At 35.1% G+C, this 21,103-nt stretch overlaps 1 pseudogene; it reads right to left on the bottom strand.

The window, feature by feature from the left end:
- Positions 1 to 10,458: 10,458 nt before the first annotated feature.
- Positions 10,459 to 11,696, bottom strand: LOC129009998 (putative elongation factor 1-alpha-like 3; annotated as a pseudogene).
- Positions 11,697 to 21,103: the final 9,407 nt, after the last annotated feature.

Genomic DNA, 21,103 nt, shown 5'->3' with positions numbered 1-21,103 from the left:
AAATGTTTAGAGAAATACCAAAACTAGCTTCATTCTATCCCTTTCCATCCCCTGACACTCCTTCCTCAAATCTGGGTCCAGCTTCTGTGAAGCTAGAGACAACTTCCAAGTGTAGAAAGGGTCTTTCTTATAGTTACTCCCACGGTCTAGGAATGCAAAAGCTAAAAGAGTAATTGTAATCTAACCAGGAAGTAGAGACACAACTCACATAATTTGATTTTGAACATAAAATTTCCTAGATGTGGCACTTCAGAAAAAAGAATCAGTGAAGCCAAAGAGGGTGGGGAGTGTATTGTTAAATAAATACAGAGAGTATTTGAGAAGATTTATAATCTAATACAGGCTGTGACTTATAGCTTGGCACCATACTGTTATAGGCAAAATATACCTGAAACTAATTTTAGTGAGGTTTTCAAATTTTGTTAAAAATAATCAGGGAAGATCCTTTTAACTAAGAGCAAACAGCTAATTGTACTGTTTTATAATCTGCATCTTCGCCACCTATAAAGTGTATGTTCCTATATTTCTTTTGGTTGTGCTGTAACTGTGGCGGTAGAGTTGTTTATCTTGATTAAAAAGATGATAGAGCATCTATCTGACTGGCAATCTAAATAGAAATTCCTGTTCAAAGGTGACAGGAAGCTCTTTGATCAAATGTCCAAACTAAAGGTAATGTAATCATCTGTCTTCCTGTTGAAAATGCCCTTCATCATTCAAGATGTTTATACACTTGAATGGAGTGATTAGGATTAATGAAACTGTTGGTATTCCAAAATCCTTAAATTAAACATCTATAAGGCCATACATTTTATTTTTCTGCTCTTTTGAAGACAATAGAAGGATAAATGGTTTTGCAACAGTAAAACAAAATCTGGATCTGTATTTCCTCTTGTATATTTTTTTTTAGAATAGCAAACACATCAAACAAGACAGATAAAGCAGAGGGTTTGGTCTTTTAAGAAATAAAAAATTGAGGTGAATGTCTAAAATCTCAGGCCTAGTGACTCTTGGTAATGGAAAAATTCAGCTCCTTTGCCAGTACACATATATTTTTGCTTTGATATAGTCAAGATTGTTGAAATAATTTCGCTTCCCCAGTTTGTGCCTCCTTGGTATTGGACACAAATCTTGCCCTCCTTTATATTAATATTAGCTTGCCCTTCTTCCCTGCCTCTTTTTCCTTCTCCCTTTTTCCTGATGCCCTGAGTTTACATCCCTCACTAAGGTGATAGCTTTAGACTATCACTTTAGGCTAGGCTAAGATAAGCATTCTTTCATATTTATTTGTCATGAAAATATGTATACAAATTAAGATTGAACTTTTTATGACCTGTGACCATAAAGTTATAAGTACAAAAAGTGTCTGAATTAAATTATTATAATTATCAAGAAAATACAAATAACAAAAACATGAATATGTTATGCATTTGATAAATGGGTGGTAACTATAAAAATAAACTTTTATTGGTAACCTGGATCTTAATGAGCTGGATATGGAACTATTTTCTCTAATTAGTTTGTATGCACAGATGTTTATTAGTTAACACTAAGGTATGTCCTAAGGGAATATATCATGGTAAGCTTCAGGATGGGTGAGAATGACGTCTTTCCTTGTAAGGGGGAAAATGACTATCATGAAAGGGGATATAGGAAAGTAAAACCTACCTCTTTAGCAAAGATACTTTCTCAGTCAACGTCTTGGGACATTTCAGGGTTCTTACGAAAATTATTACTTGAAAAATATCCTTGTTTTGTGCCACTTAGGTGTGTATCTGGGAATAAGTATAAGCCAATTCGAAGACTGCTAATATGGACAGTTACAGGTCACTTATTTGTGGCATTACCCTAGCCCAAGCCTTGTGTTCTCCATTAGAGACTAAGGATCTTCTCTGATATAAAAGTCAAAACTGAGCTATGGTCTGTGGAATCCTAATTGCAAGGTACCTGGAAACAACCAAAGAGATGCCAAGAGTATTCCAGAGAACAGATTTTCCTCAAGGTATACCAGAGGCATTGGGATTGTATATCAATCAAATTTATTTAAACAATGGCCATTTGCTTTACAGACATTAATCCATCTTAGAGAGTACATAATATTTAAATCAATTTTCTATATTTAATACCTTATCTGAGAAACTTAGCCTTAAAGTAAAACTGTTTGTGTAAATGTTGATTTTCTGACAGTTTCTCAGAGTGAATCTCCTTAGCATCCTCTTTCTTCTGATGTTTGTTGTTGTCATTTTCCTTTTTTTTCTAATTTGAAAAATTCAGAAAGGGAAGAGATGAATAATGACCCATATCCTGTGACCCAGAACTAATAGTTGTTAACATTTTGGCTTTTGTGCTTTTGTCTTTTCTCTATGTGTATTTTTTTTAAAAAAGATTTCATAAATGACAAATTGTATTACTTTGTTATGGCTGTTGTAGCAAGTTACCACAAATTGGGTGACTTAAAACTACAGAAATGTATTTTCAGTTCTGGAGGCTCTAGGTCTGAAATGAGTTCCACTGGGCAGAAATCAAGGTGTGGTCAGGGCTATGCTGCCTCCAGAGGCTCTAGGGAAGATTCTTTTGCCTGCCTCTTCCAGCCTCTGATGGCTCTTGCCATTCCTTGGCTTGTGACTGCATCGCGCCAACCAGCAACTTCCAACTTTTTTCTCTCTTCTATCTTTGCATTGCCTTTTCCTTTGTGTGTCTGTGTCAAGTCTCCCTTTACCTCACTGTTATAAGTACAGTTGTGATTACATTTAGGACCCAGTCTGATAATTTAGAATAATCTAAATTAATCACATCTGCAAAGTTTTTGATGTATCAGTAACATTTTTAGGTTCTAGAATTAGAACCTCTATCTTTGGGGGTTGGGGCACTTTCAGCCTACCACACATATGAATATATAGTCTATTTAAATTACAATTTGGGATTTTAGAGATAAAGATAAAATCCTACTTGCTCCCAATTTTGGACCTCTCCAGATTCTGCAGAGATCACTGCCATGTTTATAGTTTGCCATCCTTCAAGTTCTTAATTGTGTTTTCTAGAGAATATCTAAGGAATATGTATGAGTTTATAATACTCCTATGAGTATTATATATATATATAAATATATATATGCACAGATATACATATACACATATACACACACAGATATCTATATCTATAGATATAGATACACACAGATATGTATATTAGAGATAGATACACACAGATGTGTATCTATCTCATCTATCTATCTATCTATCTATCTATCTATCTATCTATCTATCATCTATCTATCTATCTCTATATGCAGGAGGCTTCTTTACTGTCCAATATAATGAATATGTTTCTTTTTGGTGCAAGATTGGGCAGGTTTAGTGCCTGCTATGAACGGATTCGAGTTCCCTAAACTCTGAATTCCACTCCCATAATGCAACCTCCTACACGTGCACGATTCACTGGGTCTCTCTTTGTCACCTTACGGGAATTGGGGCTCAGGGATAGAGCGCAAATTTGCTGTATTGCTGTGACTAATAAATAGTTTGCTTCATTGCTGTGACTAATGAACTATCCTGTGTCTCTAATTCAGGAGACTCATGTCTTCCACAAGCATCCAGTAAACTATGGCTGGCTAATTTGCTGGCTTCTAAGTAGAATAAAATCTCTGACATTTCACAGTATTTTCATTTCCAAATTTAAAACTAGCATAGCTGATAACTGCAGAAAAATGCTATGTGAGCCCTCAAATTTAGATTTCAAAAAAGTTTAGAGAAAAAACTGATTTTTTAAAAAGTTAATCATATATGAACAGGCAAATCTATACTTTTAGACTTACACATACATGCATACATACATAACACACACATATATACACACAAATACACATTAGGAAAAAACATATAAAAAATTTAGAGAACACTTGTAAAAATAAGAAGAAAAACAAGTTACTTATGCTGTCATCATTGTGAAATAACAACTACTGTTAAAATGTCTTAGACTTAAAAATTGGCTTTGAAGTTCCTGCATCTGACCAATCCTGCTGCATTTTCTTTACAGTGAAACTATGGTCTTTGTTGGAGACTAGCGGTAATTGTGTTTTATATCAATATCATAAAGGTAAGACATATCTCAAATATGCTATATTTTCTTTAACAATGCATACTATACCTGTAATCTGCAATTTTTCTTTTTTTAACCTTAGATATCTATTTTAATCTTTACCTTATAAAAGAACAAACTTCTAATAATAAACTTTTTATCTGGCCACATTTGTATTGTTCTAAAATTCTGAGAATTCTTAAATAATACATATTCATTCTATTGATATAATTATTGATTGTCTTCATTCTTAATCCTGTTCTTTTTTAAAAAAAACTGTCAACTGTCATTCTCACAGATGTTCTACTTTTTCCTATCCCCTCGGTCAGCTCCATTCTTTTCCTAAAACATCTTTAAATTCATTTTCAAGGTTTGAAGAAAAGCACTTTTTACTTATTGGGAGAAAATCACTATTTTAAATAAATTATTAGCTTTTTAGTGGAATCCTGGACCATTACTCTGAAATTCTGCAGTGAAGGAACATGACTGTTTTCTGTGATAAGTATAACACTATTCACAGCTCAAAGAGAAGAAATAAATGCTGAAGAAATCCTTGGACCTTAGTTGAAAGAAAGTTCTACCTGAAGTCTAAAATAAAAGAAAATGAAACCAATAATTTTTAATATTAAAGTATTGAATAAATTATATCATAAAAATACCATTTACGTTATTTAAACAAGTTCATATTTATACAAAGTCTGTAAGAACTCCCCCACACATATACATTTTTAATTAATACAAACTCGTACTTTATATTCTTTTAAAAATAGTTTAAGTGATCCCTCATAGTCAAAGCAATGTTGACAGTGTATAACTCTATTTGCAGCATGTTTTCAGAAAGATAATATGTCAGAGACGATGACATGAGTCTTTATGAGTGATTTTATAAAAAGAGTTCATGTAAATGAGAGGATTTTAAGTGTTTTCACTTCAAAGAAATGATAAATATTTGAGGTGATGGGTATGCTGACTGGCCTGGTTTGATCATTCTACAATGTATACATGTGTTGAAATATCATATTGCATCCCATAAATATATATGATTATTGTTTGCCAATTAAAAATAATAAAATGAGAACTAATCACAGATAATGAGGCCTGCTATGATCTGAGTGTTTGTGTCTCTCAAATTCACATGTTGAAACTAACCTCCAGGGTAACCATATTGAGAGGTGGGGCCTTTAGGAGGTGATAGGGCATGAGGGCTCCACTCTCATGAATTAGTACTATTGTAACAAAGGTGTGAGGGAGCTTGTTTGCCGCTTCTGCCGTATGAGAACCCATAGACGGCATTATCTATGAGGAACAGCCCCTCACCATACACTGAATCTTCTGGAACCTTGATCTTAGACTTCCCAGCCTCCAGGAACTATAAGCAATACATTTCTATTGTTTATACATTTTTTTTTGGAAAAGAGTTCATGACCCTTCAAGGTGAGTGATTTTATCATGAAAATAAGGAAGGATGAAGGAGACTTTGCTTCAGAAATAAATTTTAATCTATATTTACATTTGAATGAAATAATATTTTTCTAACAATAGACTTTTTAAAAAGATGGAAACCAACATACAGCATGATTGCAACATTTAAATTAATGTGAAGATTGTGTTCCAAAGAAGTGAGCCATTTCAAAGAGATAAAATTCTCTTTGTCTTTTTTAGCAACAAGAACAATCGTAAGAAATCTATTTTAGGTTTTTCTAGGACCATGTGATTTTGAGGTACTCAGCCATTTTACTTTCTTATTGCCAAATAAGTTACCATCCAAATAAAAAGATTCTTGGAGGCTTTAAAATAAAATGTGTGATTATACTTTGTCATTAAATCTTGCTGTTTAGGTCAACTTGCCACCATCAGTCTTTCCATAGTAGCTCAAGTCAACATTAACCATGGACCACTATGACTACTTGGAAATTTTGTCACTCCTAGTGATTCTGTTTTTCTACTTCATGACTTTCTGACCCTTTCTTTAGTGTTAACCTCCTTTTTTTTTGTGATGGCATTTCTGGGAATTGGTGGATTTATTTCACTTCTTCCTTGTTTCCCACAGTTACGCCAAAAGGTTGCAGTTATATCACTACATGTTTATTTCTTTGCTGCCTGCTTGGCATATGAAAAATATTTCTGCTCTTGGACCATCTGAAATTCAACAGTCTTCTCTTCACACAAGCCAAACCCAGCTTTGATGATGACAGCTTGACCACATGCCAGGGTCTTGCTTTTAGTTATTCTTGCTTGGTAATTTATTATAAAGAAAGTATAATGTGGTTCATTAGGAAAAAGTTATCAACTGTATATAGTTAAAGCTGTGATAAATTTTAAAATGTGGCAGTAAAGAATCTGCTCACTGATTAAAACTAGAAAAAAGTATCATCATGACTAGTAAGTTAAGGTCAGATAATAGAAGTGGTGGGATTTGTGGTAAGACTAAATAAAAAATGGAGAATTTTAAATTTTTTGTTGCTTTTCATATTCATGAGAAGTCAGTGTGATTCATGCAATGACTCTATGAGTTAGATATTTTTATGAACTCTATTTACAATTGGTGGGCATAAAAACTTAGGAAGATTAAATGACTTGTCCTAGGAAATACACCTAGTAAGTTGCAGAGAGGGTAGCAAACTCTGATACCTGACTTTTTTTATGGCAGAATGCCTATCTGAGGAGTCAACAAAAAAGATATAAGTTATATCACAAGTGGAAAAAAGGAGGGAAGGATAGTCAGGTTTCATCTAATCTCTAAATGTCTTCTTTTTGAGGCCAGAAATATTATCTTTCGCTATTTCAGGTTATTGCTAAAATGTATTAATTTTCTTGGGCAATAGGGAGTGGTTTTAGGGTTCTCCACCCATCTCCATTAGAATGGTTTAATTCATTACAGTTGTTACTTCAATTCAGACATTTTGGAAGAAGCAGAGGTGTTGGAGGTTGAGAACTGAGAAAGTAGATTTTAATAGGAAACAGGGATTTGCCTTGAAGGCAGTTGTGGTGCTATGACCAAAGAGTTTGATCAAGAGGAGAATGTGAGAGTTGACGGGGTATAAAAGGCAACCCTAGACAAATTTAGACCACTCTCTGCTGTGGTAAGGGCCAGACAATAAATCTGGGATGGAAGTAAATCAAGGCTAGGGTTAGCAAAAATCATACTCTGATTCAATTTTTGTTCTTGCCTCATTCATCTTTTTCTGGTTCTGCTAGATTTTCAAAAAGTCATTCCCAAAAGCTAGGGTTATATGATATGGCAGAGCACTTCTGTTCATGTCAGCTAAGGGAAAAATCTGCTGCAGTTAAGATTGACAAGGGCAAACTGAGGTGTGGGATGGGGGACATAGGCAGTAGCTGCTTTGTTCTGTCATTAATGGGAAACAGACATCTAAACACCTCTTGTAAATGCTTGAATTTATATCAAATATGTTAGGCACCATTATGGTATCCTTTATTCAGTCTTTGTACCATGAGTATGAAGACCCTTCCAGCATTTTTACAATACGCTTCACTTTATGAAGACATGCTCCACCTTATGAAGACTCATCTAAAATGAAATTAATGAGTTCCTTCTTAGGATTGGGTTACATGCCGATGCACATATTTGCTTTACACACACCCTTTTCCCACAGTGACCCAAAGGGCAGCTGGGCATTTTATGTAGGAAAAGAGAATTCTTTGTGAGAATAGCCTCATGTTTGGTGAAGAAATTTTACCCCAAATTGAAATACAATGAAGGAGCTGCAGATTCTGTTTCAACTTAAAAATTTCATGTTCTTTAAAACATGAAAATGTATTAAAAAACTTAGCTATATCTTTCCAAGTAGAATAATCTACTACACAAGTTCTTTTTCATTGATTTTTTTCCTGCTTAGAAAATTTCCATTTTTTAATGATTTATATTTAGTCACTGAAAGAATGTATGAGAATTAAAGTCAAACTAAAGAATAAGGATTTTTTTTTGTTAGACAATATTTTAAAACGGTTTTAAGAAAGATTTAAAAATTGAAAATAAACATCCTAAATTTTGGTCAATGGTTTTCTCTGATTTTGTGGACTAGATCATTAATCAGAAGGCTATAATTTATTAGATGAGTGAGCAACTGCCAATGTGAGATTGTAATTTGTAGACAAATAGCTGAAATTATTTGTTTGGGTGAATTCAACATATTTTACCATTTTGTAAATTTGCCCAGCTTGAGATACTGCTTTGAGAGAATTTATCAGAATCATATATATTAAGTTCACAGATGATTATTTGCATGTGTTCCTTATTTCGAGGACACATTTAGACTTTAAACTGTTACAGCGAGGTGAATAGCACTTGCTTTTCTGATCCAAAAAAGTGTTTGATAAAACTACTTCTCGACTACTTTTTTTTTCTCTTGCAAAAGGGCAAGTTAATGTAAATACTTTCTGGTACTTAGAAAAGTCATAATTTTCTAGCATCTCAGTCAGGACTCTCTTGGCCCACATTTTGTGATCTCCCTTTAATTGTTGACTTGTATATTCATGTGTAGTTTAATTCAGTTTAAACTGACTACCAGGGAAAGGCTTCATGCTGTTAGGTAGAGATTACAATTACATTCTTATTTCACTTGTAGAAAGGCCCAATTGTGAAGTACTTCTAGGAAGACTTTGTCTCAGTCTCTGTGTTGTGTATGGAGCTGTGCTGGTGAATAACTGGTTTGCCTTTTAAAGGTTTCATAGAAAGTAATATATGTCTTGTCTTATCAACCTTATATTCTGAATGCTGAAAATTCTGATTTGTCTTGAAAGCAAGAAAGGGTCATCCCTAAAGTTTCCAAAGATGAGCAAGATAGAAGTTTAAATGTGTAGCTATTTTTTCTTCTGAATATGGTTACTTATTTTAAGGATAGTAATACGACTTATCATGATTCATTTAAAATGTTTTAATCAGTGAAAAGTAGAGTTGGTTGCAATTCTAATTAACTTAGATTCAGACAAATTAATTAAATCAGAATTTCAGATAGCATTAAATATTATTTCTAGACTATTTACATTTTTCATAATAAATTCACAGAAAATGAAAGGCAATATTTAATCAACTTAATAAAATGTTTCTTCAAAGCTTTAGCAGAGCAATTATAAATACATAAATTAACTTGCTAAATAAAAATATTGCATATGTTAAAAAGTTGAATAGAGCACCTATTTAGAAATATATTCTTGCAATTCTATTTCATGTATATAACCAGTAAATTTGCATTCCTTAAATTTTTCTAAAAGGCTGTTTACTTTTTGAAACTGTGCTCATATAGTCTTCACATCTCTTGGGCCCCTGAAGGAAAAATATAAAGTAATCAAAGGAGGAAGGACCCAAAGAGGCAGAAACATGATGATTAGAAAGCCAGAGATATTATTATTAAAGTTGTCAATGGAGAAAAGTTTCAAGAAGCAGTTCCTCATTAACAGTGTTAAGTGCAGCAGAAACGTCCAGCAAAACAAAGACTAAAAAGCTTACATTGCATTTGGCAATTTGGGGTTCATTTGTGACTTTTCTGAAAGCATTTTGAGTAGAATTACCAAAATCAGATTGCTGAAGCTAAAAGAAAAAATGGGAAGTGAAAAATTAGAGACAAAAATCTAGTTAATTTTTCAAGTCTGGATGGCTAAGGTAGGGAGTACATGGCAGAGGAAATGACAGGGCTAAGGGAGAGTTTTGAGGAAGGAAGGCAATTGTGCATGTTAATACACGAGGGACAGCCACTGTAGGGGAGAAGTTAAAAAGAAGGGAGAAGAGAGGTATTCAACAAATACTGTATACATGAATTTCTTTATTCTATTAGTAAAAATTTAGTTACACCAAGAAGCAACTTTTTTGAGCTTTAATTAGAGCTGAAAATCAGAACAGTTATAAAATTATATTTGTTTCTAAAGTTTATGTTGTGTACTCCCCCAAACTACTTTAAAAATCTACTCACATTATTCTTTCTCATCAAATTTCACCTGGGTGGGAAGAGTTTCCTATTTCCTATTCTTGGGGAGAGCTTAGGTGAGATTACTATTATTTCTTAAATATATATATATAATATATATATATATTTCTTAGTAAACTTCATTTTAATGGATCTCAAAATTCTGTGACAGATTTTTGGTCAAGTTGTTTCCATTAAAAAGTACTGATTTTAAAAACTAATGACTTAAAATGGCCACACACATTAAAAAAAAAAAGAAAGAAAAAGAAAAAAGAAAACAACAGCAAAAACCAAAGAGGTCCACAAAACATTCTCCTTTCCTTCTGAAGGTTTTATGATGCATTGTTATCATTAACCAGTCATTTACTATTAAACTTAAATGGCCAATTGAAACAAACAGTTGTGAGACTGTTCTTCCACCACTGATTAAGACTTGGGTGACAGGTATTAGAGATAATATTCATTTAGGCTTCTGAACTTTCTGGGTAGACTTAGTGACCTTGCCAGCTCCAGCAGCCTTCTTGTCCATTGCTTTGATGACACCCACAGCAACTGTCGGTCTCATATCACAAACAGCAAAGCGACCCAGAGGTGGGTAGACTGAGAAGCTCTCAACACACATGGGCTTGCCAGGAATCATATCAACGATGGCAGCATCACCAGACTTCAAGAAAGTAGGGCCATCTTCCAGCTTTTTACCATAAGTGCTGCCAGTCTTTTCCTTCAGCTCAGCAAACTTGCATGCAATGTGAGCCATGTGGCAATCCAGTACGGGAGCGTAGCCAGCACTGATTTGGCCTGGATGGTTCAGGATAATCACCTGAGCAGTGAAGCCAGCTGCTTTCATTGGTGGGTCGTTTTTGCTGTCACCAGCAACGTTGCCATGACGAACCTCCTTGACAGACACATTCTTGACATTGAAGTCCACATTGTCCCCAGGAAGAGCTTCACTCAAAACTTCATGGTGCATTTCAACAGACTTTACTTCAGTTGTGACATTGACCAGAGCAAAAGTGACTGCCATACCATTTTTGAGAACACCAGTCTCCACTCGGCCAACAGGAACTGTACCAATACCATCAACTTTGTAGACATCCTGGAGAGGCAGATGCAAGGGCTTGTCAGTTGGATGAGTTGGTGGTAGGATGCAGTCCAGAGCTTCAAGCAGCGTGGCTCCACAGGCGTTGTCATCCTCATGGGTAATTTTCCATCCCTTGAACCAAGGCATGTTAGCACTTGGCTCCATCATGTTGTCACCATTCCCACCAGAAATTGGCACAAATGCTACTGTGTCAGATTGTGGCCAATTTTCTTAATGTAAGTGCTGACTTCCTTAACGATTTCTTCATATCTCTTCTGGCTGTAGGATGGCTCAGTGGAATCCGTTTTGTTAACACCAACAATTAGTTGTTTCACACCCAGTATACAAGCCAGAAGGGCATGCTTTCAGGTTTGCCCATTCTTGGTGATACCAGCTTCAAATTCACCAACACCAGCAGCAACAATCAGGACAGCACAGTCAGCCTGAGATGTCCCTGTAATCATGTTTTTGATGAAGTCTCTGTGTCCTGGGGCATCAATGACAGTCGCGTAGTACTTGCTGGTCTCAAATTTCCACAGGGAGATATCAATGGTGATACAATATTCAAGCTCATCTTTCATTTTATCCAAGACCCAGGCATACTTGAAGGAAGGTAATTTTAACCACTTTTTCTTGTTCTTGTATTTTTAATAGGTATTGTAAAATTAAAGCAGTCCAATTTGCTCAGAATTTCTAGGAAGCCATTTTGGACAGTTTGCCACAGCATTTTCTATTATCTTCAAGCGAAATCAGTGAAGGTTGTTATTTGGATACATTTGAACAAGATAATTTCAAAATAGAGAGAAAGTCATGATGGAAATAAAATATGCAGATTTAACTTTCGATCCCTCTTGTAGGTGAGAGGTGATTATGATTAAGTTTGATTTTTGCCAATGATTTATTAAGATCCTGTTTCCTTTTACAGAAAAGGTCTGCCTCACATCAATGGGGTAAAAGGAAAGAAAAAGGAAGTTAAATAGCTACTCTGTTATTTCCAAAGTAAATAATTATGGAATAAAATGTATGTAACTACCTCAGCCTGTGAAAGGTCAATTACTCCTTTAAACACTTCAGAGGTGGGTACATAATTGTTGTATTCCTTGATTCTTATTTTCATTATTGAGTTAGTATAAGGACAATGCAGCAAATATAGAAACCTTTCTTTTGTTCCAGTACTTTTTCCTGTTAGACTCTAGGCAAATTTCTAAAAATATTTGTACCTATCTAAGTAGGATAACTAAATGTCACCACATCTTAGAAGTTTGATTTATTTTGTCAGTCTGCTTGGACTGCAAAAGACAATTATGAGGTAAACCAAAACTTTGAATTTGTTTTGTTTGGGAGCCCCTGAAATTTCCAGTTTTTTTCTGAAGTCATTCATTTTAGTTGAGGGCAAATTTGTATTGTAATTCTAGCCTTTTTCATGGAGACTTTAAGCTTGGCTTTAATTTCCTCACCTGTTGGTTAAGAGTTCATAAAATGTTTGTGTGTGTTTGTTTCTGTAATAAGAAATAATTCCAGTGTGTTTAAGTTTTCCCAGAACCAGAAACTGTGCATCCTGAGTAGATTTTCAATCTACTGATGGCAAGGAAAAGCAACGATATTAATATGGATTATTTCCCCTCCTCTATTTTTCTTTCATCTTATCCTTAAATGTGACCAAACAACATAAACCAACTAAAGTCTTCTAAATGTATAAGACATGTTAGAAATGATAAATCAGTGAGAATGAAAAAAAAAGATTTGAAGTTCTCTCTAAGCACAATACTTACTTAATATATACTTATGCAGCGTTTACCACGTGCTAGACCTTGTGCTAAACATTTGCAAACATTAGTTCATTTTGAGCTCCTAATACCCAGAGTAGATACTATTGTTATCATTCACATTTTACATATGAAGAAATGTAGGCATTGAGAGGTTGAGTAACACGGCCAGATTCAAAAAACTTCTGGCAATGAAGCTGGGATTCAAGCTCTCCAATGTGTGTTCTTAACTACCTAGTTATTCTGCCTCTCATTAAGTAGTGATGAGTTGACTGCATTGTTATAAGAAAAAAAATGATGGCTTGGTGAATTTCAGTCTTTATAGTGAGTTCTTCAAATTATAATTTGTGAGTGAACCACTGGCTTCTCTCCCTAATTAAATATTAAGAAATATAAGTGCAGAAACAGTATCTGATCTATCCTTGTATACTGAATTTCTTAGAAAACTACAAACATAAGCATTTAATCATTGTACTTCAAAGGGAATCTTTTTTGCAGGTAGATGAATAGTCCCAATTGTAAACCTTGTGTGCCCCCTGAATTAAGTTTTTTACTTCTCAGATTGCCTAATTGTTCAGCAATTAGGCTTAGTGTTAGGCCACTGCATTGAATACCTCTAGGAGGTGTCACTCATAGAGCACACACGGCAAATGGCACAACGTACCTATACGGCTAAGTGCATTGGCTCTGCTATGTAAGTCAGTATTCTTTGGTCTAAGTCATTAACGATGAATGGCTGCTTCGTTGTAGACAATGTGTGCTAGTAATCCCACGAAAGTGAACAGAAGGTTTGATAGGGTTAATAGCAGTCATTAATTCATTCATTCCTTAATTCATTGAGATACTAGAACACAGAGGTTAGGAGCTGGGGTCTAGAGTCAGAATATCTGGACTTAAATCCCAACTCCATACCTTAACTAGCTGATGACCTCTGACCAGCATCTTACTCAAGACTTCAGAGTTCTCACTTATAAATAAAGATTTTAGTTCCTACCTCTGGGATTTTTGTGATGACTAAATAATTATATTACAGAATGTTAAATATTATATTATACTGAAAATTACTTAACCTCTCTGGGCCTATGTTTCCTCATTTATAAATGGAGAAAAGGAGGCAGGAAATAGGGATGTGGGTGAGGCAGGGTAGAGTTGGGGTATGCTGGAGGTGGAAAGGAAGGAGGATGAACGAAGGTCAGTGGTTATCAAGGTTTTTAGTTTCACAACCAGTGAATCACATATACACATATTTGTTGTACTGGGGGTGCCCAAGACCATCCTTAGATTTGATTTCACAGAACTCAGAAAGCTGTTATACCCATGGTTGCAGATTATTACAGCAGAAAAGATACAGATTAAAATCAACAAAGAAAAACACACAGAAATCTAGAGGTAAGCACACGGTTTCAGGTATCTTCTTCAAATGAAGTTGTAGAAACAGCAGACAGTGCTTAATTCTCTCAGTAACAAGGTGTGACAGCATGTGTGGCCAACCAGAAAAACCCACTCCAGCGTTTTTGGGATCAGTCTTGGGGGTCAGTCATATAGGCATGAGGTGCTGTCATGACTGACCTTAGCTACTCTGTCTCCAGTCCCTCCCAAAGGTCAAACTGATAGAGAATGGTCCTAGGTCCCAGGTGAACAAAAACAGGCATTCACCATACATCACACATTGTTAGCAGAAACACTTCTGGCATGGCCCAAAGCTCAGGTATAAAATGACATGTTTATTAGGTAGGATATTCCAAGATCTTATGGGTTATCTCTTAGAAGCCAGTCAAGGCCAGCCTTGAAGACGGTTGGAATGCACAGGATTTCAATAGCCTAAGTCCAAGTTAACCCTTTACTGCATATACATATATACCTATACATATTGCTTTGGTCTAATTCTTCTTGAAACCTAATTCCCATTGTGGTGGTACTAAGAGGTTGGGGCTTGTTTGGAAGTAATTAAGTAATGAGGTCTCCACATTCATGAATGGGATTAGTGCCCTTATAAAAGAAATTTAAAAGCAGTTTCCTGGCCCCTCCTGCCGTGTGAGATCATAGCATTCTGTGCTGCTGCCATGTGAGGATGCAATAATAGGTGCCATCTTTGAAGTACAGAGCAAGCCCTCACCAAACACTGAGTCTGCTAGTGCCTTGATATTGGACTTCCCAGCCTCTAGAACTGTAAGCAATGAATTTCTATTTTCATAAATTACTCATTCTATGGTAATTTTGTTATAGCAGCCAAATGAACTAAGGCAAATATACATATATGTATGCATACACATAAAAGGATACATAAATATGTATACATATATATACATATTTAAGGTTTTGATGAGGCTGGAGTAGAATAAAAATCATCGAATTGCCACCTTTTTAGTTTTGCAAATAAAGCTATTAAATGAACTGTATTCAACTATCACCATTACTTAATAAAACGAAAGTCATTTTTACCAGCAAAAAAGGTAGAGGGACTCAATTGCAGAATACAGATGTCCTTATCGAGATAAGACCTTCATGCATACATATGCACATATGTATTCACAGAGCAAAGATATTATTAAAATGCATACATTTATAATATAAAAGCTTATTTTATACCATTTCCATAAATAATTATTTCCTTGAACAATTTTCAATTTGGAAACCTATATTTGATTATATATCACAAAGTAGAGCTTATTCTTCCAACTGTTTCCTATACTATATTATTTTTTCACAGTTTAACATAGAAAATATTATTTGCAATACATAGAAGTGTTGGCAAAAAATAGAAAATAAAACCTATTTTATTTCATTTGGAATATTCTGGGAAAACTAAACTGAAAGTCCAAGCAATGATTGTGCCATACCTTTGGCTGCAGTTTGGATGACTCGCTAGAGCAACTTGTGGTTAGGAAGCTCAAGGGTTCCCCTGATACTGAGCACTGTGAGCTTGAGGGTTGGAGGTGTGTGGGCATTAAGTGCCTCAAAAAGAACAGTCCAGAATTTATCTGAGAAGAATGTTTTGGATCAGACCATGAAAAAGTGTTTGGGAACAACTGGGCCAGATGGACTTCCTCAGTCTTAATGTATATTACCTGACTTGTGGAAATACAAATAAGAAAAAAAAAAGTGGACGATGCTTTTAAGGAGTTTGTGATATAGCTACAGAAATAAGACTAATGGGAATGAAACAATACAAAGTAATGAAATGCTAAATAAATGGACTATCTACATAGAGATGAGAAGGTCTTAGAATGATAGAATTTTCAGGGAAGATGTGAAATCTGATCTGGAGTGTAAATAACTAGCAGGATTTGCACAAGTAGAAGGAGAGAGCTTTCCAGGTGGGAGAAAGAGAAGGACCTGAGGCCTAGAGGAGGGATTAGTCATAGACCATGCCAGCACCAGTGGTGGCCCCAGCAGCTTAAGTGGAATTCAGCCTTATTTTTAATTTTTTTAATGAGAGTCTTGCTTTGTCGCCCAGGCTGGAGTGCAGTGGTGCCATCAATATGGTTTAATGCTAATTGTGCACTTTTTAATGAAAATAGTTTTATTGAAATATGTTATGAACAGATATGATCTTATACTTTGGTTTTAGAGCAGTAAAGCCATAGTTTTATTAAAATATTATGAGTATATTGAACTCACTTGCACTATTTGCATACTTGTAATATTTGTGGATTATTAATTTTAAAAGAAATCAAATAGTTGGTTATGCAACTTATAGATAATAACAAAGCAATAACAAAATGGAATCCACAATGGAGTTAAGTTTATCAAGTAATTTTACTTATATTGGATACACCATCCCTTAAAAGAGAAAATAACTAATGTGTTAAGTAGAAAGCATGCATTTCACTACATAGTAGCTCTCTAAACATGGGCAACTTACCTAAATTCTAAACTTCAGCTTCTTTAAATAGGGGTTCATTGCAACCTCTGCCTCCTGGGTTCAAGCGATTCTTGTGCCTCAGACTCCCAAGTAGCTGGATTACAGGCATGTGCTACCGCACCTGAGATACAGGGTCTCGTCATGTTGGCCAGGGTGGTCTTGAACTCCTGGCCTCAAGTGATCCGCCTGCCTCGGCCTCCCAAAATGCTGGAATTACAGGTGGGAACCATCATGCCCAGCCCAGAACTCAGTCTTATAAAAGAGTAAAAACATTGACTTCCTAGTGGAGGACCAAATGAGGCAGGTCTAGAAAGCTAGGCAGTAGAGTTGGACTATGAATTGTGCAGACAAGACATACAGATTTATGAGGGGGCGAACATCTGTAATTTACTGAGCAAATGTATATTGAGTACTACTGTGTGTCAGACGCTGTGTATAGTACCTGTAAGTAGTGACTGTGTCAGATGTAATCGGTGCTGCTAAATGTTTAACAATAAGCCCCTGGGGGAAAATATGCCCTGATTCATAGTGTTTGCTGATGTCTATGGTATAAATGCACCCACAATGGACAATTTAAAGTTATCAACATGACTTCCCTGAAGACAGTGTTCGGGAAGACATGCGCACAATCCACTTTCTCCAGCTGGTGAGAGCCAGGTCCAGCACACCAATGGATAATCCCAGGCATCGTAAATCTGAAAAGTGATGTCTCTGGGAGAGCCATCTGGCAGTATTGTTGAGGGTAATTGGTAGAGGGACGAGATAAGAGCCTAAGGTTATTTGCTGTACCAGGCATAGAGCAATAAAGGCTGCGCTGGAGTGTTAGCAGTGAAAATGGGGAGAAAAGTGTGGATAATGGAAATATTTTAAGAGAAGAAAGAGTGAGACTTGGAAAAGTAGCTGTGGGTGATGAAGGAAAAGTCAAAGATTGACTTCAGCAATACTACTGAATTCAGTAGTCAGGGAGGCCTATTATTAGAAATAGTATGGTTGGTGTTATAGTTCTCCACTCTCATGACCTTTCACCCTAGCAGCTGAGGTTCTTTTGCTTCTTTTAAAAACTTAATCCTATCCCATGCCCTGTGACTAATCCTGGACTATGCAAAGGAAGTTCTTAAAAACTTTACTAGAGGCAGCTGTGTGATAAGATGAAATGAGTCGTGGGTTCAGGAATTGGGAAGGTTTGGTTTTTAAACCCTGGCTCAGCTACTTGCTAGTAACCTGACCTTGAATAGTTTGCTTTCAGCTATTAGCTTTTAGTTTCCTCATCTGAAAAGTTAGGACTATAATGACAGACATTTCACCTTCACATATACTATCTCATTTAATCCTCAAAACAACTTGTACAGAAGACCATTCAAGTCCTATTAATGCCCTATATTACTCACAAGGAAAATGTAAGTCAGAGGATCTTGATGACTTGCCCAGGACTCATAGCTAGTGATAGAAACAGAAATGCAGATGCGTTGATGGCAAATATTAATGATCGTTATGATTTTTTGAATCCTACCTATATGTGAGGAACTTTATATGTGCTATAAGCACTTTACTTATGTTACCTCAATTATTCTTACAATCACATTGTGAATTATCACCTCTATTTAAGGAAGCTGAAGTTTAGAATTTAGGTAAGTTGCCCATGTTCAGAGAGCTACTATGTAGTGAAATGCATGTTTTCTACTTGGCACATTAGTTCTTTTCTCTTTTAAGGGATGGTGTATCCAATATAAGTAAAATCACTTGGTAAATTTAACTCCATTGTGGATTCCATTTTGTTATTGCTTTGTTATTATCTATCTTTTAAGTTGCATAACCAACTATTTGATGTATTTTGAAATTAATAATCCACAAATATTACAAGAATGCAAATAGTGCAAGTGAGTTCAATACACTCACCATATTTTAATAAAACCATGGCTTTACTGCTCTAAAACCAAAGTATAAGATCATATCTGTTCATAACATATTTTAATAAAACTATTTTCATTAAAAAGTGCACAATTAGCATTAAAATTAAAATTAATATTAAATTGATAAAATCAAAATCCTAAGGATAAGACTATTTTGCATTTTAACATGTGTATTACAACCAAAATTTCACATTACATGAAGTTATTTATGTGTTTGTGGGAGCTATGAATTTTTTAAAATGTGGAAAACTGATTCCAAAGATAAATAAATTAATTTAAACACAATTAGTAGACAGTTGGGTTCAATTCCCTTCAGAGAAAGTATTTCTAGGCAGTGCCTGAAGAAAATGCCATGATCAAGGCCGTGCAAACCTCCAGGATCCAAGAACATACTTCAGCTATTTCAGAAAATTATATTTCAGTCGCTTAATTAAAAGTTTTTCCTATAACTCTGATTAAAAGTAAATTCAAAAATATGGACAATTATAAGTCTATTTTAAACATTACCAATGATTGCAAATAAATAGGTAAACTCTGCAAATTCCTTCCTTTTCTTGGGATATTGGGCAAAATTGCTCTATGGTATAAAGCCAGATTTATAATGTAGTCTCTGAAGGTTCAACCTATATATTGTTACTCCAATGCCTTTCATTAGAATTACTCTTTCATCATGCCACTGAAATAGCTTTATTTGATCTATTTGGTCAGAATTAATGAAAACTTCTGATGGATAGAAAAGTGTTAATACAGCATGTTTTACTCCCTAGATAACTTCTGCAAAATGCTGCTAGAAAAAGAAGTTATTTCGATATATCTGTAAGGTTTTCCAACTGTGTGTTTGATCAAATTAGAGAAAAATATTTAAAAGGAACTAAGTAGAGTTCATCTACTTGAAAATCACTTATATTCAAAATGCTCATTATGGCATGGTGCATTGAGTTGTCCACACTGCAGCAAAATAGAGGTTGAATTTCATGACTCTGCACTGGAACAGAAGGAAAGTAGAACCCATCACTGGAGAAGAAAGGTTGTAAAGTAGAGAACTTTTGAAGGAACATAGAATTTGTTTAGTGCCAGACTCCTCTTCTGTATAAAGCCTGCCATCTACCAAAGAGCTGGACTGGAAAAACATTCATAAAAGAGACATTGAGTGGATAGATAGTGATCTTCCTAGGGTTTTGTGTATGGATCTTGGCCTTAGTATAACGCTGCAACTCTCTTTACCATATCAGTTCTCTCTTCTGAGCCAGCATTTGATGCTCTTCTTGTTTTCACGCCAGTAAATAATCCCCTAATTTATTTGATTGAATACATCTATGTAATATCTTCTTTTTAAAAATTGCACAAATATTTTCATAAAAACAATAAATTATAGAAATCATACAGAATACTATCATTATTCCACTTTCCATAATTCTCTTCGAGACTATTTAAATCTAAACCAAATATTCTTCAGACTCTAAAATTAACTTCTAAAATTGTAATCTTATCTTACATAATGAAATATTTCCTTAAATAATATTTTCTCCATAATTTAAATTAAAAAAAAACAATGAAACTGGTGAAATGCTGTGATTCTGACCTCTGCCTATATCTCAGGTACCCCAGGAACCCATGTGGAATGTTTATTAGGAAGTATTCTTGGGACAAACACAGAGGAAGGGATGTGATGAAAGCAAGATTGGGCATAGGGAGAAGTGGAGCTGTGATGTGATCCCAGTGAAGGTCTCAGCCAACACATGGGGAGCTCTGGATCTAAGAGGGTCATTCCAATTATTCTGAGTTGTGGCTGGGGCTGGACGTTACACCCCATGTAAATTAATTATTGGATATCATCTGACCTTGGAAGGAGATGAAAATTTGGGGGAGGCAATTTTCTAGAGCCATGACATTCCAGCTAAAGAAGGCTGATAATTGAGGGCTGTTTTCAGGCCATATTTCTAGCAGATGGGAAATAAGCCCTTCCTCCTTGAAGAGGGACCTAAATGTCCATAACAATCCATCTTTGGTTTCATTTATTCTCACCTGATTTTATTTGAGCTTTCTTTCTCCCTGATGTTCAATGAGAGTGAAGATAATCCAAGCAAGTGGCCAATTATTTAAACTCACAGAAACTTTGAATTAGAGATATTCCATGGCAGTAATAGATTTGGTTCAACTTTTCTCCATTAACACATGTCTATCATCATAGTTGGATTGATACTTGGGAAATAAAGCAAAAATACAGATGGGAATAAAATACTGACTGTACAGTTTACTTTATCACCATAAAATTCCAGACTCCTATGGACTGATGAAGAATGGGATAAGATGAAGAGGTATTTTTTTTTTTACAAGATAAACTCTTGTAACAGAAAGCCAAGTGATATTTTTCCTGTTTTCCTCAAATTTCTGCTAAGGTGAAAAACTGAAACAAAAATTTCTAAGATATGAAACAAAAGTTTCTAAGCTCTGTATATTCTACATTGAAGGAGCTTCCAGAA

The sequence above is a fragment of the Pongo pygmaeus genome, chromosome 10 (genome assembly GCF_028885625.2).
Source record: "Pongo pygmaeus isolate AG05252 chromosome 10, NHGRI_mPonPyg2-v2.0_pri, whole genome shotgun sequence".
Classification (NCBI taxonomy): Eukaryota; Metazoa; Chordata; class Mammalia; order Primates; family Hominidae; genus Pongo; species Pongo pygmaeus.
Note: the sequence above shows the minus strand (reverse complement) of the source record. Positions and strands in the feature narration are given on the sequence as shown.